General features: G+C 46.2%; 1 long non-coding RNA gene across 1 annotated transcript; it reads right to left on the minus strand.

The window, feature by feature from the left end:
• Positions 1–283: 283 nt before the first annotated feature.
• Positions 284–8,287, minus strand: LOC135897449 (uncharacterized). The gene is made up of 3 exons (XR_010563040.2): positions 8,179–8,287; positions 6,941–7,046; positions 284–370 (listed from the first exon to the last, which is right to left on the minus strand). It is a non-coding gene; the product is annotated as an uncharacterized lncRNA (long non-coding RNA).
• Between the last annotated feature and the right edge of the window lie 18,598 nt (positions 8,288–26,885).

Below are 26,885 nucleotides of genomic sequence, written 5' to 3' on the forward strand. Positions count from 1 at the left end.
GCATCTGAAAATTTTTTTGCCTAGCAATAGTTCTTGTAAAAATTGACTAAATCCAATGCTTTCACCTGCGGCTTTGTGTAGCAAAAATCCAGAAAGCAGTGCTCAATAAATGTCAAAATCCTGTGGGCCTTTTTCGAGTAGATAACGTGGAAGACCCAGAACAAAGCGAAAAGGCAGGCCAGGCCTGCCAGCAGTGACGCTGTCACAAACAATCGCTGCGCATCCATGTGTAGCGCCTCCCTTCAACCTCTTCTTTTGTAAAACGAGCCTTAAGGAGGCCACCCGCAAACTGAAAGCCCGAGTTGTTAGCATCCAGGCGCAGCCTCTTCAGCAGGCCCTTTTCAACATATACACCGTCGCCGATGTCTACCTGTGAAACAACAGAACAAGCACAGATTAATTTTCTACACTTTTGATCAAGGAAAGGTTAGGAAATAAGGTAAGGTTTGCAAAAACGGAAGTAGCTGCTTCTTGTTGATACGGTTTAAAGAACAAAGTACCCTTACGTATACCATACATGCGTTGTGCTGAGCTGTGTACTTTCACCTAAGACTAGAAAGTATTGGGAACTTCAATGCAAAAGAAAGACATTCATCTGCCTAGCTCTAAGCAAATGCGTTCCACCCCTTGGCACAGAATGAAATCTGGTGCTGTTCTAGCGGTTAGCACACATTGAAAGCTTCAAGCCTGATTTAGTATTAGGCCAAGGGTCAAGCTGTGCTCGATTATAGTCGGATACAACTTTAGAAAAACAGGGGCCTTTACTCCTCCGAGGCGGATGCACACGAGCATCCACTAATGGGTGCGCACTCTGGACTGACGTCATGCGCCGGACGGCCGGTGGCCCGCCGTCGAAGATGGCCGCCCGGGCTTCGAACTGGGCCAAGTCGCGTCAGCTGTGCGTGTCAATGCCTCGTCACAGTGAATTCCCAATCTGTTTGTCATTGTCTATCATGCCGGAAATATTACTGCGAGCTTACAATGCGACATCTGTGCCGCGTGCGTTTATTCTAAGCCGTGATCCGGCGAAGAAACATTGCAGCGAGCATCGCTGATGCTGCGCTACGCTTTGTCTGAAAATAGGATGCCTCGGTGATTGCTGCAAACACACATCCTGCTTGTTTGTTTCATGTCTTTTTTATTTCGCTCCTGAGTGAAGTTAAGACAAGAAAAGTTTGCCAAAGTCTGGTGCCCGCTGTCAGCGGCAGTTGAGTTCGTGTACCATGTCGCTGCATTTTTCGTCGGACGGGGTAAAGTGATGGAGCAAAACCATTCTGAGGAGAAATTAGAAAAGTGTGCGCGCGTGAAACAAACCTACGAGCGTCTCAACAGAAAATACAGTGAAAGCTCGTTAATTCGAACTTCATTAATTCGAATTTATGGATAATTCGAACTGTACGATTTGGTCCGGCCAAGCTCCACAGAAGTCTATGTATAAAAAAGTCCGTTAATTCGAACGCGAGAAGGTTCCCTCACAGATAATTCGAACTACGCTCGCATGGCACACGGCCAGAGAAATGCGCCTACGGCCTACACACAAGGCTGCGTTGCCTCCTAAACGGAGAGAACGGCGAGAGAAGGCAAAATCGGAAAAAAATCTAACCGACGCGGGGTCAGCCAGAAGGCAGCGGCGGCTGCCGCCTCTCCGTTCTACGTAACCCCCGAGACTTCTTGCCCGTTGCGAATCTCGGAGGCTTTGCAAATCTTGTACAGCTGCTAATGTTGTGCGAAGATGGCACGGCAAGCGCCAAAACACAGTGAATCAAGTACGTCGCAACTGCGCTTGCAATCAAGAACCAACGCATCAGGGCCTTCGCCACCTCCACATGTTCGGCGTCTTCGTCTCGGCAGTCTTCATCGGTTGTGTACCTCTGTTTTCAGCTTAGGAGGTATCGGCCGTCGCGATTCATTGTGATGGTGTTAAGCCTCGGCTAACATTCGTTTCTGTGGACATCGGTGGTGTGGCACAGTCGGACCCAGAGCTTCGACTTGAAGATGGCGTGTGCCCGCGGCACACGCCATCACTTTCTGACATGCCAAATTTCTGACATTCCCTACTGCTTCCAAATCGCAGTGTACTGTTGCTCTCCTTCACTTTCGTTAGTTCGAACTTTCGTTAATTCGAACTGAAGCGGCTTTCCCATGCGGTTCGAATTAACGAGCTTTTACTGTATTTGACAAAGAAGCCTCCAATGCAAAGATTTGTCGCCGTCAACTTAGCGTGAGTGATCGTTGTCAACAGTGAGATAGCCGAGCGTCTAATGGCGGTGTTCGAGCATTGTGTATAGCACCGTTGATTGATTTCTTTCCACCAGTGCTCACAGCGCACGCAAGCTGTAGAATGCGTGCTGTGGCACAGTCACGCATAAGTTGTGTTGCCAGCGTTCCTGCTACCATGCGTGTTTGCACTTACTCATATTTGTCCTTTTATTTTATATTAGCATTTGTTTTTGATAGTTTTCGTTCAGCAAAGTCCTTACACATTTTCATTAGACAATCTCATTCAAAGCACTAACTCCTGTACACTGCAGGACTGGCCTCTTCCATCTCATTAAAACCTTTCTCACTGGTCTACCTCGTCTTCTCAATCTGCCTACTCGCTGCGTTTTCTGTCCTTGTTTCTTGTATTGTTCCTGCAATGTGATTAACCAACTTGCTCAAAACATATTTTGATCGCCTATCAAAACAGAAAGGTTTAGAGATACATTTTCTTAAAAGCGCCATGTGGGTTGCACAGCAACTTTGCCTCTTACCTCTGCTCACGTTTATGCATCAGTGCATGTGGCAGCTAGCCAGAAGTGCACATGAAAGGCTGCATATTGTGAAACACCTTGCTATGCTGTTGCATTTTTCATGCATTCAGTCTTAGTAAACAAACGGTTTCGCTGCCTATCACATATGATGGCGAAAATTTTCAGCACGAATAACAATGTGCAGCGGGGTGTGATTTCTGTCTGACGCTTTCGCCGTTGCAAAGACATTCTTCAGTGAATGGAGCCCAGCAAAGCAGTGCACTGAGAGCTTTTGCAACTTTCACCATTTATTACTTCACAAATGACATTGTCTGAACCTGGCCGTTGATCGACATGCCGATGGCTTGTAAATTAAATAATTGCCTCAATAAAACAAATTCAACTTCACTCAGCATTTTTTAGCACAATGCTAGCAGAGCTATTCAGGGTGAATAATTGTGCTTACATTGGTGTTACTAGCCCGGTCAGATAAATAAATACAACAATGACTGCGGTATGACTGTGATTTGACGTGCAGACTGCTAATGGTGCCTATCAAACGTGCCCTCGACTACTGCTATTAATAGCTACCCGACTGAGTATATTGGGCCTAACTAAGCTAATGATGTTTGATAATTGTTCTTATTCGCATTACTTGCCTAGGCCAGGTAACCAAAATAAACAATGCCACCACATGAATGTGTGTTTGCATGCAAGCTGCCAACAGTGGCTGTCACTGTCGCATTGGTTGCTGCCGTTTCACCAACAGTGGTGACGGCTTGACAGGGCTTTGACGTGCAGACTGCTAAAGGTGCCTTGGAAGCGTGCCCTGATGACTGTTATTTCATCACAGGGCCCGTCATGCTCATAGGTGGCTGCCCACTAGAGTATTTTGGGCCTTCTGACATTGGCATTATTCATCTCAACGGGCTGGAAAAAACAGTAGGGGCAGCACAACTGCACGCAAAGCACAATGTGCTTTGGCGTGCAGGCTGCTAAGAGTGGCTGTCAATTTCATTCAGGTTGACTACTGCTTTTTCGTGTGAAGCTGGACAGTGGCTGCCCGAATGAGCATTTCGGGCCCCACATAGTTATTCAGAGTTAATAACTGCATTTGCATTCAGATTTTCCGGCATTTCAGCACGTTTCCATGCCAACGCTTATATTGAGCATGATCTGTGCAGGACGTTGCTTTTTCAGAATTGGGCTTCCATTAGAAGGAATATGTCATCAAATGAACCGCTTATTTGAGAGGTCACGGGAGAATGCTTGGCTGCTGTGCTTGACACACAGTACACCGCTTCAGTGATGGGAGATCCATTGTTGCGTTTGCCGAGGTATGTGTGGCTGGCAGGAGGTCTGGACCTCGCTTCACGCAGTCAGAGACGAGGAGAGTTTTCTCTGCGAATAATTCTTTATACAATGTTTACATGTTGTCGTCATTATCAGGACAGAGACCAACAGAGCAGCTGCAAGCTGCTTAAATAACACCCCTCAGTCCAAAGATCCCCCAGACAGTCCCCAAGGACGAAACAAGGCCGTAAGAGAGAGGGGCTGGGCAGCCTCCGGGGTCCTAACGCCGCTCTCGGTGGCCGGCGCTTCCTTGAACCGTGCTGCGGCGTCAGGACGATTTGGCAGTTGGTCAGAATGGTGAGCCGGGCAAGTTTTATGGCCCGCATAGGACAAAGGGAACCAACTGCAAGGCACCGGGTCGAAACACAGCCCTCCTTTGGAAACTGTCCCAAACACAGCGGGAGTCGTTTGTGGTGTGGGCGCCGCCGGAGAAAGGAGGGGGGGTTTGCATTGCTGCCGGGACAGGGAGGGGCCGAATAGCAGTCCGTGATCCGCTGGCTGCTTCCATCGTGGACGCCGTGCAGCCGCGAGGAAACACGAGCCGTGCACGTAGTCGTGTCCGAAGCAGGCAGGCACCGTGCGGGGATGAATGCTGCCTCGACGGTCGACAAACCATAGCACTGGCCTTCCGTCAGGCAAATCCTAGGGCACAAACATAACACAATATACGCTTCGAGAACTCGTTAGTGATCTTCTCGATCGTCGGTATCTCGTTGTGGTGAAAGAAATCGTGCACACGACCTCAGCGCACACGTGTCCTACTTCGTGCTGCTTCTTTTTTTCTCCACATTTTGTGGGCGTTTTCGTGAGGGCGTCATAGTTTGCCACCCAAAATATGCGAAGCTTTGACCTCCCTCCTCAGCTTTAACACGGTGCTTTCGCTGACACTGAGCATCTTGGGCTTGTAATGGTAGCGATAAATACATTGTTTTATATAAGTACTTGTTCAGTAGCAGCTGATTCATTTGAAGCTCGGAACAGGAGTAGTAAATGTGCCGTGTACATGTAAACAAGCACAAGTGCCATGCAGAGTTGCTCTTTCTACTTTTGCCACTTGCAATGAAGCTAAAGAGCAGACGACGGGCAGCGTTGTGGAAGGCACGGGGTTATTTTTCTGTTGCGATCTGGCATGTGCTGTAGCACATGAGAGCTCCACTAAACCAGTCATCAAAGTCTTTATTTATACTGGGAATTGCGCGTTTCCTAAGCACGATTTTTTGAGGGATTATTTTAGTCGCGGAGGCAATCGGACGTCGCGCTTCATTCACCTGGGCGGGGCCTCCCCTTTTTTCTAAATTTGTATCGGACTATAGTGACGCACAAGTGCTCGAGAACTATTGAACAAGACGCAATTGTTTTCGATTTGCTGACTGCACTTGGGTGTAAAACTTCTGTCTGAGAAATGAATAAACCACATACACAAGCAGCATTTTCTTAGTTAGCGCAGTCTTTAATAGGTACTGATACCTTCAATTTAGAAAGCCCTGTATATTGGGCCTCATCAAACTAATTTCATAAAAGGTTTGGCAAGGTAGAAGCATAGAATTTTAGTCATTAGAAGACAGGTGAAATGAGTTATTTATTGCAATTATTACTCAAATTTAAAATTCAGACCACTCATCCCAATGAGAAATTGATGCAAGCAGTTTGTACATGCCACATAAGCATTTAGATATCAAAAATACGGATTAGAGAAAACCTTTTCTTGGAGGTTCATTATTGCAAGCAGTCATGCCCTCGAGGAGAAATAACTTCTTTTTCTGTAGGCAGAAATGAGGCTCGAGTATTTTATTGACACATATATATGCCCATGCATATATGTTATCTCTGTTGTAAACCTTTTTTTCATGTATATGCAAGGTGTGTGTGTAACATCTCATTGTGCACAAAATCAAATCCATAAGAGCCCGACAAGAAGCTAAACAAACAAGAGAGCAATCCCAGTGACAAGCTATGTTAAACCAACGAGGTAGCCATCTCAGTAACAAACCGTATCAAAAATTTTACTGACATGAATTCTGACCTTTGAAACATAACATGTGTATATGAATACTATCTACATTAGAGCAATGGGCAACTTTAAGCAATGGCTACGCCAACATCAGAACGATGTGGATGAGAAAAGAGTGGCATCAAATGCTTTGGCAGAGCATGCAGCAATGACTAAACACAATAGTGACTGGATAGTGTCTAGCATAATCGGCCAGGAAAGAAATTGGAAGCCATGCCTGTACCCGGATTCCCTGGAGATGCAATCAACAGGACACACGTTTATCTGAAACCAAGGAGCCCACGCCCATCTTATGCTAAAACTCACTTAATTAAATATGCACTTCCACTTTTTTTAGCCTTATTGTGAACAAGGCTTCCATATGGAAGCCAAAATGTATTGCTTTTAATGTTGTATTTGGTTGGTCTATGTCTGTCTTTGTCATGTTTCATACTGACCACACAGGCTTCTCTGAAACTCTTGATGATACAACTTTTGTGCGAAAGCATTGCTTAAGGTACTTTTCAGTAAACCATGTCTTTAGGTGGTAGAACGCATTTTTCTAGACACTCTAGAGTACATTATTCAAGGCACGAAACCTCAATTCATGGTTCTTAAAAAGGCATTTTGGCTAGATTAATATAGTCTATATGGAGTTATATAAGGCATAATTACTCAAGCACCCAATTGTATTTAACTCAGAGGAGGCTACTTTAGGTAAATTCATTAAACTGAGGGCACTCCACCAAAACATAAAATTCGTGATCAGCCACTAGAAATCCTGAAAATGGCAATACAGTAAAATGATTGCATATAACACAAATGTATCCTACAACTCGAAAGGCAGCACCAGTTTTGTACGCACCTTTGAGAAAGCGCACAGATCACGTGCTTTATTGTCGTGCTGTCCAGCTTCCAGCAGTGCAGCAGGTTCCTGCTCGATGCAGGGATGCCTCCAGAATCCGCATAGCCTTCAAAAGTAGGAAATGTTTAATTTATTGTGCTGTGAACCTGGGAATTTGTGATTTACCAGTGTCATGTGGAATTGCAAAGAGAGCCTCACACAGCCAGCTGCATGAATTTGCGCCTGGTTGCACAAATGTCTCTTTGTTATATCTAAGGAGGTTACACTGATATTTTGTAACAAGTGAAGTTTCAGGAAGGAACGAAATCAGCAACAACAGGCTACCAGGACAATCAAAAACAAAACTCATATATGCAGTAAAACGTGGCGCATTAGATTAAAAAAAAATATTGAGCACATGAAAAGCATTCTGAAAGCTAGATCTCGATTTTGTAGCGATGCTATTCCTTTTCGTTATTCGTTAGTGGTCTGACCGCCGCCCCGGCCCGTGCTACGTACTGGAACAGCCGGCCGTTTGCGGTGGGCGACAAGAGTGCTATAGAATCGAGGGGTAAGTATCGCTACAAAATCGCAGTCCTTACTTTATTACGCACTACCGTATAACCTACGATTGCAAGAGCTGGCATCCCGTTCGTAAGAATTGGTTGGTCTATGTCTTTCTTAAAGGCCGGTGTCTGAAATGTCTGGATTAAAAATAAACTTCGTTACTGTAATATCGGCCTATGTCGGGTTTGCAACATAGAAGACAAATACGCGAAGACACTCAAAAACATAAACAATACACAGGTTCTCGCGACGTGGTCCTCCAAACCAAACTGTATACATACAAAAATCTTCATACAAGCTTCTATCCGCTTAAGCGTCAAACATAGGAATCGCGTGCCAACGCGCGAAGCCCATGATACATCGACGGATACATTACACATGTACCGTACTTGCGGGAATGCATATATAACGAATAACTTCTTGCCCGAAAACTACCGAACGAACAGCAACTTTCAGTGTTTTCATAATTGTGTGCCCATTCAGGCATAGCAATCAAGGCGGGTAGCATATATTTTACAGCAGAATGCAAGTACGCTGTAACATCAGAGGAAGCCTTCGTGAAATTGCTTGCTAAATGTGCACAGCAAGACGGCCAACCTACGATCAGAAAGCGCTTTGCTCTAGCTAGTTACACAACGTTCATTACGTAAATCATAAGTTCAAGAATGCGCGCAAGGGCCAAACTTGCTTACCTTTCAAAAAGACTTGGCCAACGCTCCTTCGTCTCAAAGGTACCGAGGCACCGACGTCTTTCTGGCGCAAACACTGTAGAACTTCCGATGAACTCCAGCTCCACAAAAGCACAACCTTCAACAGCCTTCCATACACTACGATTCGAAGCTCCAGTACCAGACTTCACGAGAGCGCTGGCAGGCAGCTCGGCAGAACAAAGGCAGCTCGGACGGGCGCTGTAGTAAGACACTCACTGTCGACACTGATAGATCGCACGAAACACACGGCGAACTAACGGCGTTACACGAGTCCGGAGGGTTTGCGATGGTTACTGCACACGACAAGGAGCACATTTTGTCTAGGCACTTCTAAAATATACCTCAAGTACCGCCTTACTGCATTCACTAGAACCAACGTGGTACGTCGACCAAACGAATACTGCAGTGGCGCCACTCTGCGGTTTTTAGAAAAATCTGTCGTAAATGAGAAAATTACGTGTGTTTTCCTAACAACAATCGGTAGGGACACTTTAACAAATTTCTTGAGTCCAAATATGTTAACTTTGTATAAATATGCACTTTTTTATACGAAGTTTAAGAAAATGTACTGTATATGTATAAAAAAAAACGAAGCGGATGTCGCCTTCAAGATTCGCAACCGCTTCAGTCGCATGCAGTTTGCAAAAGCACGGCCTTCGAAATCAGACTTTGTCGCTCAAACGAAATTGTAGCTGGGAGGAGGGCAGGCATTTAGACCCCAATTGTTGGGTTTACAGTGCCTAGGTAGGCTTCCTTATTTATAAAGAATATACAGGGACTAACGCCGAACCATGAGCGAGCTTTAAGCAGGGGACACACGGTACGATTCGGCGTCCGATCCAACGTGCGTGTATCCGAACGGTCGAGCGGCGCGTAAGCTCCGCCCAGATCTAGCCCCCCTCCCTCCTCCCCAGCTTGAGTTTAGATTCACGTCGAGAAACGCAATATAAAAACTCTGCACAACACTGCTTCGCTTTACGTGAACACTGTCAATAACATTATGCCCCTTCAAGTGACAGAACACTTCACGACGGCGCGTTGTCCACTGACGGCTCCGGTAACAGCCAGCGATACGGCCGGCAGGCATAGCTATGCGGACGCTGCGGCCGACGGCGCTTGTTTCAGCCCGAGCTCGATGAAGAGGGCTTATTTTTGCCAAAACAATTAACGGTGTGCACTTAGGTAGCCCGTAATCAAATACAATTGGTTTACTCGACGCAGTCGTTGCGAAGGGCAAACGTGCAAGCGAAGCGAGCAGCCTCGCTCGGACGGTCGGTGCATAGAGATCGGTGTGTGCTGTTTGTCCGCGGAAAGGCCCTCGCGTCGCGGCTCCCGATTTCGACGGTAGCTTAGTGCTAGTGTACTAGGCGCTGTTTTGCATCATAAGCACATGTTCGAGATAACTTTATTGAACTGGTAACTATTTCGTGTCGGCAACAAACTGCAGCAGGCAAGGGAAAAAAAAAAAAGACGGCGAGAAACCGGCCTGCCAGCGCCGCCTCCGTGGAGGGAACGTCAGAGAACGTCACATCAGCTGCGGCCAAACGACGCTGCGGAGTGTGCGGTTGTCGGACACATCGGACGATGAAAATTTGCCCGGTTTGTCGCACGCCGGACGTCCGATCCGGCGCTTCGGCACGGCAAAACACCTCGATTCCGGCTGCCGTTCAGGCGCGTCGGACGCCGGATCGGACACCGAATCGGACCGTGTGTCTCCCGCTTTAGTTGGCGAACACGAGCCCATCAGCGCGCCGTCCGTGCACCTCCGTCTGCTTGCAATGGTGGATGGCCTACGGGCTTCTTTGACGCCTACTGAGCACAAATTCATGATCACCGCTCGTATACATGCTTCCTACAGCGCTAGCTGTCGTGTTTACGAGATTATGTGCCCTCACCTTGAATTGGCGAGACCGCTCGACATGATCGCATCTATTTCTAGTGCGTGAGGCTTTCCATTGACTGTCACTACAACTAACCAACGTTTTGTTTATTTTGTGCTACAGTGGGTCGTGACGATTCCGTTCACAGCTTCAAAGTGGACAAGAGACAGTCGTTTTCTCCCTCGTAGAAGCATGAAAAAGTGGGCTTGTGCTTGGCAATGAACTTTGACCGACACGCTTGCTTCTGGCCGGAGCAGCAGACGCGACAACTCGCCGTTTGTAGGCTGCCGGCCGATGGCGGTATCCCTCGCGAACGGCAAGATATTTACCTGCCGTAGAGAGGATCGGTCCAGGAACGATTCTTGAGGCGATTTTTGTCGCTGAATGCGAGCATGGCCACGCCGGTTCGCCGTGCAGAGCGGAATCGGAACATTATTTTTCGATGAGTTCGCACTGACGCAATGCTGTCGATGGGCTCGTCGGTCGTGCAACGGGCGGCGCGCCGGCAGGAAGCCGCGTCCATTTGAGACACCTCTTACGCGACGTATGTAGTATACATACGTTCCAAGTTTCCAACGTTCTGCCGTTCCGGTGGTGGATGCACCGCCACGGCATCGATCTTTGCCATTCCTGCCGCGGCCGTGCCTGTCACCGAGCGTAGGCTTAACCGGATTGGGCGGAGCTTGCAACGTTGGGGAGTAAAGTGGTAGTATTTAATCACGTGACCTTCAGGTTGGTTCCAGATCACGTGGTTTTAAACTCTCAATAGATGGTTTTTGGTCACGTGATCTAAAACTCTGTACGTCGTAAAGCCGGCTCATGACATCCTTTTACTACGTTTCCCAGAGATGGTAGTAAAACGATGTAATGTAACGCATTTTACTGCCTCATGCCAGAGTAATTTTCTGGTGCAAGGTAGTCTTCAAAGCTCATGAGCCGCAAAAACCCCAATGTCGGCTAACTTTTGCTTACAGTGTATGCCACCGGCGCTCAAGCAGAAGGTTCTCGGGTATTTTGCGGACAACTACGCAAAGTACGAGGGCGCGGTTCAGCCGCAGATCAATTCCTGGGGTCTACTTTCGCGGATTTTGGGTATGGCGTACGGCAGTTACGAACCGCTGCTGAAGCGACTTAGCGACATCAAGAAGAAGATCGACGATAGGAACGTGACGGCCATCAGACTACAAAATAAGGATTGACTCAACGGTTCCATGTACCTCTTTTGTTTTGCTTTTTTGTATTGCGGAACACGTCAGCTGAAGAACGAACACTGCGTCGGTCCGGCATCTGCCCATATTTCCGTGAAACGCAAAATTAGGGACTCTTGAAGCAGCTCGCGAAATTGGCGAAATCTTAAGCAAATATTAGACGGCCGCTGCAACATAGGAAGGCGGCGTTTCTCGTGGTTGAGTAAAGCATTCGGGTGTGTTGTAGCTTGCGTGAAATGAAGAGCTTCATCTATAAGTGCTCATTTTTTTTTGCTTCTAGTGTAAATACAGACCTGCCGAACACAAATTACCGGGCCATATATATCCAATACATCCATTTATATCCAATGGTCCTGAATAATTTACCTCAATGCTTCTTTCTATAGCTTAGCGGCGTGTCAATTCGGCTAGGTGAACTATATTTATTTATTTATTTATTTATTTATTTACAATAACCTCAAAAGCTCCATGCAGGAGCATGATGTGAGGAGTATTATGCATTCTCCGATTCTCGTGGTTGTCTGTTCTCCCGTTTTGTGTTCTTCGTACAAACGACGCTGTGACAGTGTTACATTTTAAGCCGTGTTTCTGTAAAGCCTTGAGCCTCTAAGGTCCCACATTGGGGCATTGTGAGGCGGCCTTCACCAACCCTGTCGTAAAGTACGAGCACGTCTTTATAGGCCCAGCCTGCGAGGCGGCTGTCTCCATGGTGGCGCGAGAGCAGAAGGAAATCAAGAGTGACCCGCACTGTTCACAAACAGAAGCCTTCGTAGAGCAACAATAAAGTTTACTTTCATTATGTATACACATAAAGCATGTTTTGCTACCTTACACAGGAGGTGACTGCCTCATGACGTCATGACTGTTTTTTTGGTTCCGTCCAGTGATCGCTGCAGCTTCCACAGGCGAGTACAACTAGGAGACTCGCACAAGGCTCTATTGTTTGCATTTCATGACCAACGTAACCAAGCTAAAGGCTTATTGCTGCACGACGTCAGGAAGGTTTGCAATGTCAGAACATCACGATAATGTCGATGATGCCCGGGTAGCGCTTTGTGATAAGGTAACTGTTTTCCATTAGTGACCCCGTTAAATATTGCCACCTGCAGTGCTCTTCTCTTGCCAGAGTGGAAGAGAAGAGGCAGGAAGGAGAAGAAGGAAGCAGGGCACGTGCTACCCCGCCCGCTCGATAGCCAGGTCCCACTGCCGTGTTTTTCAGGAATCAGCTGCCATCATTAAACGTCGCCAGTCCTCTTTGAAGACATGTGACACTATCATGACGTCATTACTTCCGCTTTCTACTTCCAAGTTCCCAGGAATTTCGCGAAAGTCTTGCTCACGTGGCGAGCTCTAAAGTCTACAATTTTGCGCTTTGGTGAGCGGTAAACAGTGATTTCTATTTAATGCAAACTATTACAGACACTTGAGTATCTCAACTTGTAACTAAACTCATACTCTGATATCATATCTATAATGAAACCCATGAAGTTAGTGCTGTACTATTTCTTCTACATTTTTCTGATTTATTTTGAATTTCGTCTGTGGTCGTGTCAGTGATTTCTAATATTTAAATGCGAAGTATTTCTTGGTGAACATTTGCCACTTTGCCGCCAACGTATTGGGGTCTCATGGTCGTAACATTAACTTGGTATGTGCCGAAATGAACATGGCATGACAAAAGTGCATGACGAACACAAATGATTTGTCATAACGTGAAGATAATCACATGTGTGTCACGTAGGTCATGAAATAGCCGTCTACTTCGTGGTGCTGTCATGGTCGTTTCGTAAACTTTGTATGTACCAAAATTGGCATGGTACGACAAGAGAGTATGACGAAAGTAGAGCATAGGTCATGATATGAATGCTACGGCAAGCCTATCATGTAGGTGGTGGAACAGCCACCTACGTCTTGGTATACACAGAAATTGGCATAATTTGAGAAGAGTGCATGACGAACATAAATTAGAGGTCATGACAGGAATGTCAAGACATACGTGTCATGAAACAGCCGCCTATGTGATGGTCATTTCATTAGCTCAGTAGGCTCCCAGCACAATTCTTCGAATAACATCGATTCCCACAGGGTGTAGGATATGACGGCTTTTCCTAATATTTCTATTTATTTATTTATTTATTTATTTATTTACTTATTTATTTATACACTACTGCCTCCAGATGAGGCTGTAAGCAGGAATGGGTGACATAAAGAAACAAAGCAGAACAAAGTGTCCATGCATAAAAGAAATCAAGAGACGACAAGCGTGTTACACAAAGTGACAAGAAGTTAAAAAACGCACTTACGGAAACACCTGCTACAACGTTCTGTCAAAAGAAAAAAGAATTAAACCACACGCGCAGCGTTTGAAGCACTGACGATTGCAAGTGATTGCAAAAATTAATATACCAGAAGCGCTTGCACAAATGTACCTTAGGCATTCCAATATGCTGGATGGTAGTTGGTTCCATTCAAGAATGGTCCTCGGAATGAAAGCATTTGTGGATGTTTTAGTACGACAGGAATATTCCTTTAATTTTTTTTTATTATAATGCAATCGCATAGTTCATCGGGACACTGGCTCCATGCATGTGGGTTTGCGTATACCATGTTTGCCGTTCAATATCAAGTGCATGTACGTCAATCGGTCACATTGGCATCGCTTTTCTAAAGAATCTAGACCTTCTTTTTTTTTTTACATGAGCATTCGCAGAAGTACGCCAACTATATGAACGGTATACAGGCCCAGCCACTTTCTTTTTGGCAGATTATAGGTTGTTTATGTAGCCTCGAGTGCGGGGATTCCAAACAATTGATCCATATTCTATTACATGGTGAACTAAAGGTTTATGTGCAATTAGTTACTCTCGTGTGTGCACTGTTGCAGGGTTCTTCGTAAGTAACCAAGTTTCCGCATGGCCCTATTCACAAGTTCTGATATCTGATCATTGCACCTTAGATTCGGTGTTACGATTACACACAGATATTTATAACTGCTTACGCCTGCGAGCGGGTTGCCACCTATGCATGTAATAAACTATCTAATGAAACCCATGAATTTTGTTCTGTCCTATAATTTTTTTCTTATTTGATCTATTCTGAATGTTGTCTCCGGTCGTCTCACGGATTCCTAATTAATCCTAATTATTCCAGACACTTCAGTAACTCATCTTGCCACAAAGCTTATGTTCTGATATCATATCTACAACGAAATTCATAAACTTTGGACTGCACTGCTTTTTTTTCTATTTTTTTCTGAGTTATATTAAATTTCCTCCCCGGTCGTCTCAGCAGGCGAACGGGAAGTGCTGCGCAAGAAACTAGAGTGTCACTCGATGCTCGTGCCACTAAATAAACACACACAAAAAACAAAGAAGTCCAAAGCTCGATGTTGTTTTCACCTTAGTGTCAGCGAAGATTGCTCCAGCTGCGTATGTATGTGTTGACGGCATGCGTGTCACGTGATCTCTGTACCGGCACACGTGGCGCAGTGTGCCACTCCGGCGGCCAAGCCAAATCTTCATTTTCTCATCAAAGCCAGTAGTGCTGCCGTTCTCGTAATCGCTCCTATGCGCAGATGTATTGGAGGTCGCCGTGCTTCCAGTAGCCTGTTGTACAGAAGCAATTGCCTCGTATTTCTTTGTCTTTTCTTTTTTACGGAAGAGGCAATTACGCTGTTTTCACGACCATCGCTGACACTCGACCCCGGCTGTCGTCGTCGTTGCGTGGAGCACGGTGGCCGGGAGCGTCTTCGGCTAACTCGGTTACGTCGCGTTTTCCATTAGTTCTAGATCGTGCCTGCACCGTTAAACCCGTGTTTGAGAGCCGAGTAAGACATCGCTTAGGTCCCCCGTCACGTGGTGCGTTGCAGATGAGCCAAGCTGAGCGAGTAATTCGATTTCGCCGAGAACGGAAGCACGAAAGGACGAAACGTTCGCTCTCGTTTTCTTACCGCACAGCTTTGGTAGCAGATCGAGTCTCATTGAACCTTGATGGAGCAAAGGAAACACCGCAAGACCATTTCGCTACGTTTGCTGTCATCAAGTATCATGAGGATTGCGTTGTCGTTGTTGGCGCTGCTGTCTTTTGGTTTTGTTTTGTTTTCTTTGCTGTCGTCGTCGGAAGTCCTCCTTGTATCGTTCGGTGTAGCATAGACGGTGACCCTTTAGCTCTTTCATCCTATCGTCCCGAAGACGCAAAGAGCGCTACGAAGGACTCTCCGTGACATGCTGGAACTTCCTCGGATGGCATTTCGGATGCCATGCTGTATCAGCACGGCATCCGAGATTTCGCAGGGGCACGCGGCACGCACCATTTGATCTCAAAGGCCGTGGTATCACGCGACACTGATAGGCCAACGATAAAGCTGTTCAAGTTGTCTTTCAGCATGTGCTTTAAAAGGAAGCTTTACCTCCCAAGCTCCTAGATAAATTCATCGGAATGGGCAAATCGTTTTGCTCGAGGATCCACTGCACCGAATTTGATGAGGTTCGTTCGCTCATACAGGCTACCTTTATAACGAAACGGGATATAACGAAATATTTGGACATAACGAAGTAAGTGAAATTCCCCTTCAAATGCCTATGAAGGCACGTAGTCCAGTACATGCAGTAATAGATATTCCGAAGTGATGGATATACTGAAGTAATTCTGCAGCTTTCCCTTCTACTACGTTACGACATTTTAATGGGCGAATTTCAAAGAAGTTATTATCTACCTACTTATGCGACGAGGTTCTTGCTTCAGGCCATCAACGATGCTTTCCTACATAAAGAATGACTAAAACTGTAAAACTAAATAGTAAAAAGAAATTTGTGGCGACTTAGCCGTAAATGGGAGGCAAATGCGTCAGCATTAGGTCGCGTTTTTTTGAGGCCCCATATGGAAGATTTCAATCGCGTTGTAAAGTGTTGTTCAGGAGCTCACTCTATACAATGTCTGCTTCCTCAACGAGCTAAATGCAACTGATATACGTATATATGTACGCGTACATACATACATACATACATACATACATACATACATACATACATACATACATACATACATACATACATACATACATACATACATACATACATACATACATACATACATACATACATACATACATACATACATACATACATACATACATACATACATACATACATACATACATACATGCATGCATGCATGCATGCATGCATGCATGCATGCATACATACATACATACATACATACATACATACATACATACATACATACATACATACATACATACATACATACATACATACATACATACATACATACATACATACATACATACATACATACATACATACCAGTGGCGTAGCCAGAAATTTCGTTCGGGGGGGGCTCACTTTGCAGCTCGGCCTGCTCCTTCTAATATTAGTCGAGGGATCAATATATATATATATATATAAATATATATATATATATATATATATGTCTGTCTGTCATTCAACAACCTTGTTTACATTTTTGTACATATGCAACGACCAGGGGAAAATCTCAATGACGCTTTCCTTTGTTAGAATGTATTGCGCAGGAGCAGCTGGCACCGGTTGTTCATTGCGAGTAATTGCTCCGAAATTACAGTCGCAACAGAGAGCACATATAAAAAGCAGGAGTTCTGCAACATATACGAGGGCGAGTCAAATGAAAGTGAGCCAATTAGAATATATGACAAACGGGGTATTTTATTTAAAAGTAGTCACCATGAGTATTTAGACACTTGTTCTACAAACAAGTCGCGTAATTCCCGTCTCATAAAACTCCTTGGGTTGCTGCCTCAAAAATCTGTAAATGACTACAGGTCATCTTTCGACACGAATCTGGTTCCCTTGAGCAGTTTCTTCAAATTTTACCAAATGTGGAAGACGCAAGGCAACAGGTTTGGGCTGCATGAGGGATGTTGCAGCGTTTCCCGCTTGAACTTTGCCAGTTTTGTATTAACCACATCAGCGACGTGGGAACGGGCAATGTCGTGAAGCAAGATGTCTGCGATGCTCAATTTTCCACGTCGTTTGTTCTTAATTGCGACACGCAGCCGATCCGATCTTTCACAATATCTGAAACGATTTAGAGTCTCTCCAGGTTTAGAAAATTCGATCAATAGTGGCCCCTAACGATCTAAAAAGAAGTCAACGCTTTTTCGGCATAACTGTCGGCCTTTGTTTTCCTTGGGAGCGGTGAATTCAAATGTTTCCACTGTAAGATTTGCCGTAGTGTTTCAGGCTAGTAGTAGCGGCACCATGAGTCATCCCCGGTCACAATTACAGACAAAAAGTCGTCACCCTCATCTGGGGTTCGTTGACGTGCACCTAAATCTAAGTACACGGGTTTTTCGCATTTCGCCTCCATCGAAATACAGCCGCTGTGACCAGGATTTGATCACGCGACCGCGTGCTCAGCAGCCGAACACCATAGCCACTGAGCAACCACGGCCTTTTCAATTGTGTTGGGGGTGATTGCACGGTGGCTTTGGCCCGGCCATGGATCGTCTTTGTAACTTTCATGTGCTTCTTTGAACAGTTTGTTACAACGCTTCTTAGTGGCCAATGAAACGCAATGTTCAACGCATACGGCAGCCATACGGCGAATAATTTCTTTTTGGGAAACATCTTCATTTGTCAAAAACCTCACGACACCAAGCTGTTAAACTTTTGAAGTGTCCATAATGTCACGCAACCATGTTAAACCCCGTGTATGAGAGCATTAAAGAACATTTAACCTCACCTCTGCATGTCACTTGTAAATGAGATGCGTATGTGCTACGCGCATGCCTCGAAAATAATGAACCGAACCATTATTGCACCGGGCGGGTTGTCTCACTTTCATTTGACTCGCCTTCGTTCATTAGAAATGCGAAGATACAATGGAATACACAAATGTGAAGATACAGCTTGACACAGGGCAAAAAATTGTCACTGGAAACAATGTTCACTGCGCATATGCACGAAACCTCGCAACAAGATATTTAAATATACGCATAAGTCACCAATAAATCTACGTACCTAAGAAAAAGTCACTATATATAATGCGTCGAACAAGGCAAATAAGCAGGTTGCGCAACCACAGATTCACAGATCACAGCACCTCCCCCTCCCCTTCCCTCCACTCCCAAAATGTATCGCGTGCGACGGAAGGCGGCGCGCTTCCTTCCCGCTTTTCTCCCTTGCGCACACAAGACTCAGCCACCATCGTCGGCTCGCCACCTCCCCTTCCCCCCCGCACGCTTTCACTCGCACATAGAGCATGCGGAGCGCGGTCACAATGTTATCGCCCTTGGCCTTTATTTATACGCAACATGAGGGCAATGACAGGAATGCGCCTGGAGTCTTCATAGAGCTGCTATCGCAATAATAAAATAGTATCCGGCAACTGAAGCGTCCCGTCGCCCATTACTTTTTGCAAAAGAAGTAACAAAATCGAACTTTCACCATGCGAAAATTCGCTGCGCCGCAGTAATGTCTTCTTCTTTTTTTGTGGGCGGGGGGCAGCGAAATAGTATAACGCAAAGGAAAGCATGTTGGGTACAATCGAATGCCTACTTTGGGCACCTAGTGTGGCTACCGAACGATTATCGAAGAAAACGTGTGAAGCTTGGTCCACAGAAAACCATACGCGTACTGCTCGGTATCCTACACCGGCGAGACAAAATTTTCCGGAGAGGTTGCGCTCATGCGAACGCGTTGCAATCCATCGAGTCCCCGCAGTGCTGGCGGCGAGCGACTATGCATTGTTTCTTTTTCTCGTCTGCTAGCCGGTAAGCGTCCAAAACTCTGCTAGGCGAAAATGCAGTCGGCCAGAGAAAAACAAACGCGCATCCAAGTGCGCCGCGCGGTTATCGATGCAGCACGAGAAAAACGCATGCGCTCTGGCTGGATCGGCAGCCCGCGGGTTGCGAGAACAAAAAAAAAAGAATGAGAAAGAAAGGAGAAAGAGGCTCAATATATCCTCGCGAATAAAAGTCTAGGTAGAAAAATAAATAAGAACTTAGTTACAATGGCGGCTTTAGTGTCTTGACATGGATGCTTTGGCGCAGGTGAAAAAACAAAATGTTTATATTCTTTTCTGTGACCTGATGGCACAAATGAATCACCAGAACGCTTTCTCTCATGGGACCTCGCTTCGTGCTTTGTCAACTTGTCTGATAGTATGTTGATTTGGCTTGTCTCGTTGTATGGCCCGATGTACGACTTTAGAAAAGTCGATGCACCTTTGGCGTCAAATGTTTACAACAGCATTAAACCCAAAAAGTTCCGGAATAGAAAATCTAAAGCACGACTTTGAAAATGTCAATGGACCTTTCGCATCAAAATGTTATGAGAACTTCACACCCACAACGTTTCAGAATTGAAATCCAAGCGCTCCGTAGATTCCGCGGCCTCCGCGAGATGCCGAGACGACCCCGCTCGCCTTCAAAACGTCCTTGAAATTTTGTGCCCGGTGGGGCTCCTTGCGTTACGATATGTGACTCCCTATGCGTGGGCGTTGCCCCGAAATCCAGCCCGATTTAGCAATGTTCGCGCTAAAATGTCTTTTCGGGCGTGAATTAATGACATTCTAGACAAAATCGAGCATGATTTCTGGCGCCGGGAGTTGTTTTGGTCGGCGGCACATGACAGCACGAAAAAATTTCGGGGGGGGGGCTGAAGCCCCATAAGCCCCCCCCCCCTGGCTACGCCCCTGCCCGGTGGGGCTCCTTGCGTTACGATATGTGACTCCCTATGCGTGGGCGTTGCCCCGAAATCCAGCCCGATTTAGCAATGTTCGCGCTAAAATGTCTTTTCGGGCGTGAATTAATGACATTCTAGACAAAATCGAGCATGATTTCTGGCGCCGGGAGTTGTTTTGGTCGGCGGCACATGACAGCACGAAAAAATTTCGGGGGGGGCTGAAGCCCCATAAGCCCCCCCCCCCTGGCTACGCCCCTGATACATACATACATACATACATACATACATACATACATACATACATACATACATACATACATACATACGCACGCACGCACGCACGCGCACACACATGGACACACGGAAGCACAGGAGCATTGACAGGATTACGCAAACACTCCCGCTCACATAGGTTCTGAACGTCGTTTTGTACACGCGGGATACATTCAAAACTGTCGAAGCCTAAAATAAGCAATATGACCTCAGGAATGGATTCATTGTGTGCCAGCAACGCAGGTGCACGAAAGTTAGTCTGGAAGCAAGAGAGAAGTGGAATTCTAGAGCAGTCTCCCAATGCAAGGCTATTGTCACGAGCTGATATTTCAGCCGGGGTATCCCACGACTGCGAAGTAATAGGACGGACGGATATGTAAGGTGTTCCGCCATCTGCTTGCAATATGCTGATAGCCTCTGCTGCTGCTCCTATAAATATACGGCGTGGCTTCTTTACGCGTGCATCAATACAAAGTCAGTGGCGGTGGAAGCGCACTTCGCCTTCCAAGCTTTATTTTGCCTTAGCTACAAAAATGCGTTCGCTTACCGTCAGCGTAAGTGCGAAAAACCGCCGCACAACAGGTGTCAGGAGCCTGGTGGCCGCGCACTGGCGTGCCATGCGCCGCAGCCGCCAGAGTAGAACACCCCCCTCCACTCCTACCCACGATGCCTTGCGCGCGATGGAAGACGGAGCGTTTCCTCCCCACTTTCCTTCCTTGCTCACCGTCAAGAAACATTATCGTGACGGCGAGAGCACAAATGCGCCTGGAGTGAACATTATGTCATGAACAATTTAGATTGTTCAATGATTATCTTTTGTCTGCTTATGCCTGCATGCTTGCTGAACTGTATCTCGAAGCAAAAGCCTCTGTCAGGCTGTATAGCCTATTGCTTTTGCTTCGATTTCTGTGGATGTACAGAAAGAACGACCGGCTAAAACCTGTGCGACGTGTCCAGTCTTGACTATCCGATTGCTAGCCGTTTACTGCTGTCGGTTAAATACTCCCCGTAGCATCATTTTGATGGAGGTGCGGCGTGAAATTCTCCCCGTAACAATATAATTGATATCGCAATACAAGCAATAATGCCCAATTAAACGCCGCTGAGCGGTCCTTCGAGTTATGAACTCCTAAAGGGCAAGCGAGCGCGTTGAGTCGCTTGGCGCGTTTTGATTTGTCCTTACAGAGGTGCAGTTCGAACGCAGGTGAGAGCTTCCACGCCAAAGGAACGCGCGGAAATAAAAATATCACCAAAAGGATCCTACGTTTTCGCATTCCCGCACGTAAGCAGTCTTGTGTCTGCCTAAATTTCATTTATTTCTACTAGACTAATCGTACCTGTTTCTCTCATGTTAGTTACAGAGGTGTCGCGATAAAAGACGCATGCGCCGTGTTTAGCTACATTTCATGGTAAGATAATCTTTTGCAAGGTCTTGAGAATCAGCGAAATATCGAAAACAATTTGCGTAAGTAACCAGAAATACTACGCAGGTTAAGTAGAGTAGCATCTGTGCAGCACTTGTAGCGTTATTGGCTCCATTGGCGGTCGACGATTAGAACATGTCCGATTGCTACAGGCTATAGGACGCTCCTGTAGAACCCCACGGCCTCGTTGACAACATCTCACCTAGCGGTTTCCTAGGAAACGTGAACCACACTTCCGATTTCGGATTAGGACCCGCGCGTTACGCCGGTGGTGCTGATTGGCGCAGCATTTGGTTTTGATTCTACTGCTCAACCACGTGCTGTCTTAGTGAGGAATCGATTTATTTTTAATAAGATGAGTATTTTAGCGAGCGATCTTTACAAGCCTCCATCGAATCTTTCCTAGCATAAGAAGCCAACAAGGACAACATAGGGGAAATTACTCGTGCTTAATAAATGAAATAAACCATAAATATAATGGAAATGAAAGTGAATGAAAAAACCAACTCGCCGCAGATGGCGAACGATCTTACAACCTTAGCATTTCGCCTGTGATGCTCTACCAAATGAACTACCGCGGCATCGTTTCCCCATCCACTTTCTTGGGTATTTATGTTTTCTAGAACACTGGGAGTGTTAGCCAGCACCACCACTCACGAACCTTGGCGGCAGATGTGCTGCATCCTTTCTGCCGCAGGCGTCACAAGAACGTGATCTGTTTGGGTGAAGGCAACCGGTAAATAAGCCCACACATGCTATCTGAAGGCATCATTGTTGCTGGATTTGAGACCCTCGTTATGTCATAAACGAGAAGAAAGGGGCCAGGGGGGGGGGCGATTTTATTAGTCATATCATATGAAGTCAACAAACACTGACACCAAGGACAACATAGGGGATATTACTTGTGCTTAACAAATGAAATAAAGAAACGATAAATTAATGGAAATGAAAGTGGATGAAGGAACAGTTACATACATACATACATACATACATACATACATACATACATACATACATACATACATACATACATACATACATACATACATACATACATACATACATACATACATACATACATACATACATACACACGTACGTACGTACGTACATACATACATACATACATACATACATACATACATACATACATACATACATACATACATACATACATACATACATACATACATACATACATACATACATACATACATACATACATACATACATACATACATACATACATACATACATACATACATACATACATACATACATACATACATACATACATAAACTTTTACCGCCTTGACACTTCTGGTGCTAACGCAATGATAAAGAGGCAGCTAAATAAGAACATACGCGCAAATGACTCTTCGTTCAGTCACAAGCATTCCTACAGTCCAGTCAACTTCAAAAATTACAATAGGGTTTTGCGGCCTTGTGAACGCAAGAATGCTTCAACCAAGGTTCCAGGATCTTTGCCTTCGAAAGCGGTCTGTAATTCACGCAGCTCAGTAGACAAGGACAAAACATTAGCGCCGTCTGCCATCGTCATAACGCGTCAAGTTTACAATTCTGTACCGCACAAATAGATAACGATGTCACAATTCGGCAAACTGCGTCTACAGCTACATCTAAAGCGGCCTAAATTGCTGTTTGCAGAAAGTTTTATTCAGCTACGAAGGTTTCTGAGAAACCCGTGTGGGCTTCCTTCATAGCTTTGTGCTGCAGTCAGGTGGATCACAAATTTTCCCTTTCATGAACTTTCATACGCCCTGTGAGCTGATTTTCTAATGTTAGTTGCTATAACACGGGCAGCAATGATGAGATGGTTTCTGCAGAATTTTGTTTCTATGGATATCACATGGTTTGTACTCTATCGGATTGCGCGTATACGAACTTCGATTGCCGAGTGACACCGTCATCAGGCACCTTCCCCCGTTCCTGCTATAATTGACTATTGCCAGTCTGGTGTCACAGGTACACACTGCCGAATGAGTCTTCAAAATTTCAGTTATGGGATTCATCACTCGAAAGCAGCACATGCACTGCCTGAGCGTTTAAACTTAATTTCCTGAGTAGTTCTCTTATTTAGTTTCGCGTCGGTGACTCGCCGAATAGACATTGTTGAGCATCGCACAGTTGATGCACGAGAGAGGAAAGCCCAAAGAACCACGGTAAAATTACTCCGAAAGGGTTTCGAAGGGATGCGCAGCGGCACTCCTTCATTCATCGCATATAGTATTGTTCAGTGCGACCGCAAACGTCGCACAAAGTGTAGATGAAATAAACGCCACTCGTAAAGTTTCCAAATTCTCAATATACTGTCAGGACCTCCACTCCCGGACTTAGCCGCGGCCGCTCAAAAGTAAAACAGATATCAACGGGAGCATAGAACGACCATTTTTTTTTCTCTCGAATGCGGCAACGTCTAGCTCATTGCGATCGCTCACTTGCCTGGGAGCGCGCAACCTCCGACGTCGCAACCTCGCACCGCCCGAGGTCCAGCGGATGATCTGAGATTACACACGTTTTGCATTAATCTAAAGACAACGCGCCGTCGCACTAGTCCCTCAAAACACACTGCCCTCGTCCGATCGTGACGGCACGATGCAGTATGAATGCGCTACCCGCAGCGGTCGAAGTCTGATATGCGGAAACCTGGGGTGCGAAAAAAATTGTGTTCTACACAATAAAGTAAATGGCAATACGCAGCCTCAGATAGCATTCGTGAAGGAAACGCGCGCTCAATAAAAACTAGGAGATGCTGGCCAGGTGCGAGCCGATGCTACAAGTCTGTAAGGTTTGCGGAAGGACATTTGCGGAGCGCGCGCTCTACATACTCGATATAACAGACGTACGAGGACCCCATGAATGCCCGCGTGCGTGGGTATTGTGAAGACGACAACTGTTCTCAGTAGACAGGTGTCTCCTATGGGCGTACGAGCGGAGCACGGAACCACGGACATCGCCACGACTATACAACACTACACGATTCGTATTCAACTGCGTAGCTATTCGTAGCGCATGCACGGGGGAATGACTGGATGAGCTCGCAGCCTTTTCAGCTCCAGCAGGTCCTTGGGCCGCACTAAAATATCCCTAGACTATGACCATGTACTCTGCCCTTTCCGTTACTTCCACCACACTTTGCACGTGTCTTCTTTTGTTATCTCGGATGATCTGAAGAGTTCTAATAGATATATAAATGAATAAATTATTTTTATCCCAGTCGTAACATTTTTGTGTTATGTATTTGCTAAGTACTTGTTATGCTTCACGCAACCAACCTATTCAACGCACGTCCCCCATTATGGGTACGTGCCATGTTTAGCTTTCCAACTTCTTATGACCATCATCGTCAATCGACACATCAGTTGAAAAGCTAAGGTCATCAACATCTGCCCAAACGTCCTCGCCGCCGTGAAAGCTCGACAGAAACGGCTCGCCTAGTGCGAAATTCTTGGGACGCCGCTAATGCCTGCAGAGGATGCAGCGTGACCTAGCGGGACTCCAGGGCGACCCTCCTCCAGGAATGTTAGCCACCCCGGAAGAGACCCGCACGAGCGTGCTACACGGAATCATCGCGGATTCCTGGCGCACGCTTCTCTAAGGTACCCCCTTCCTACTGCCGTTGAAATGCCCGCGCGACTACACGATGCAGCCGCCTCGCGAGCGCTTCTCGATGGGCGCGGGCAAGGTGGTGTTCGATTGGCACATCCTCGGCGAGTCCATCTGCCTCAGCCTTCTAGGCACGGCTCCTAATGGACCCGGCTAGAGCTCGATGGTGAAGATCGGCAGCCTGCTCATCTCCATACAGTCCTTCCTGACCGACGGTGCTATGAGAACATGCACCACAACATGAGCGGGGTCGCTGCGTGCCAGACGCAGGATGAATGTCCGCAGGAAACAGCATCGCCTCCGATGGAGCCGGCTCTGACAAAGAAGATGCTCATGTATTTCGCCGAGAACTACGCCAAGTGCGAGGACGAAGTCAAGGCGCAAATCATTTTATCGTGAACACTCTCTTGGATTATGGGTGTGGCATACAGTGCCACACCCATGAAGCCACTTCTGAAGCCACTTTGCGCTATCAAAAGGAGGGTCGACGAAAGGAATGGGACGACCACCGGAGAACAAAAGAAGGAGCCACGAGATGATCGCTTCTCCCTATGCCCGGGAACGTGGAGCGCGGTGGCATGAGAAATGACAACCATTTCATTCTGTAAACATGGAATGGCAGCGAAAGCTGACGAAAGTCAAAGTTCTCAAACAAAAAGCTAAGTGCTTTCTCTGCCATTCCATCTTCTTAGAGTGGAATGGGTGTATTTTTCTTTTTTGGGTTGCGAGTCTGGTGTGGTCGCTCATTCGGAGGTGCCCGGGCTCGCGATTCTCGTTTTCGTTCAGCATCGCGGGAACATTCTTCGTCGGTGGTCGTTTCGCACCGGCGCCGTTTACATCCTCGATGCTGTTCCCTCAGGCACTCCTCGCACGCATGTTGTTCTTCGGCTGTACGAACCATACGTGTCCGCCACATCGATAACACAGCTGATTTTAGCGCCGATTCTACTGCTGCGTATACACTGCGATAACCTTGACGTCACACTATATTTCACGGCGAGCTTTCTAATCTATTCCGCATTTCAGCATCTGCGCCGCAGCAGTGCACCCGTACGTGGTCATACACAAAGCAAGCAATGAAACCCATTGTGTATGGGTTCGTTAGAAACCGCTAACTCCGACCGCTAAGTTAGACGCCGAAAAAGCTAAGGTAGGTTACTCAAACACAGCTTTCGCTCTAAAAAGAACTCGCTGTCGATTCTTGTCTCCAAATTTACGTTCCCGAAACGCAGCTTTAAGGACTCAGCAGCTGCTGCAGACATTGGCGAGGCTTTTGACATAATTTAGGCGGCGGCTACGACATATATGAATGTGGTGGTTCGCACAATTGAAATAAAGCGTTTGGATATGGCCTTAGTTGCAGTGTGTGCGGGGCTCGGATCTATCAAAGGGCTCATCAACGGGCTCCATCAGAAATTTCGGCAATATGCTGGAAGTTCTAAACCACTTTCTAAGGGAGCGTTTCACAGCATCAATGTTTTTGATTTATTCACTGTTAGACGGGAGGGCCAAGATAGTAGTATAGTGTCAACAATGCTACCAGTAGGTGAGCTTCATGGTCAACATTGTCCCCCTCCCTCCAATAGCCTCGAC

This window comes from Dermacentor albipictus, chromosome 2 (assembly GCF_038994185.2).
Source record: "Dermacentor albipictus isolate Rhodes 1998 colony chromosome 2, USDA_Dalb.pri_finalv2, whole genome shotgun sequence".
Lineage (NCBI taxonomy): Eukaryota > Metazoa > Arthropoda > Arachnida > Ixodida > Ixodidae > Dermacentor > Dermacentor albipictus.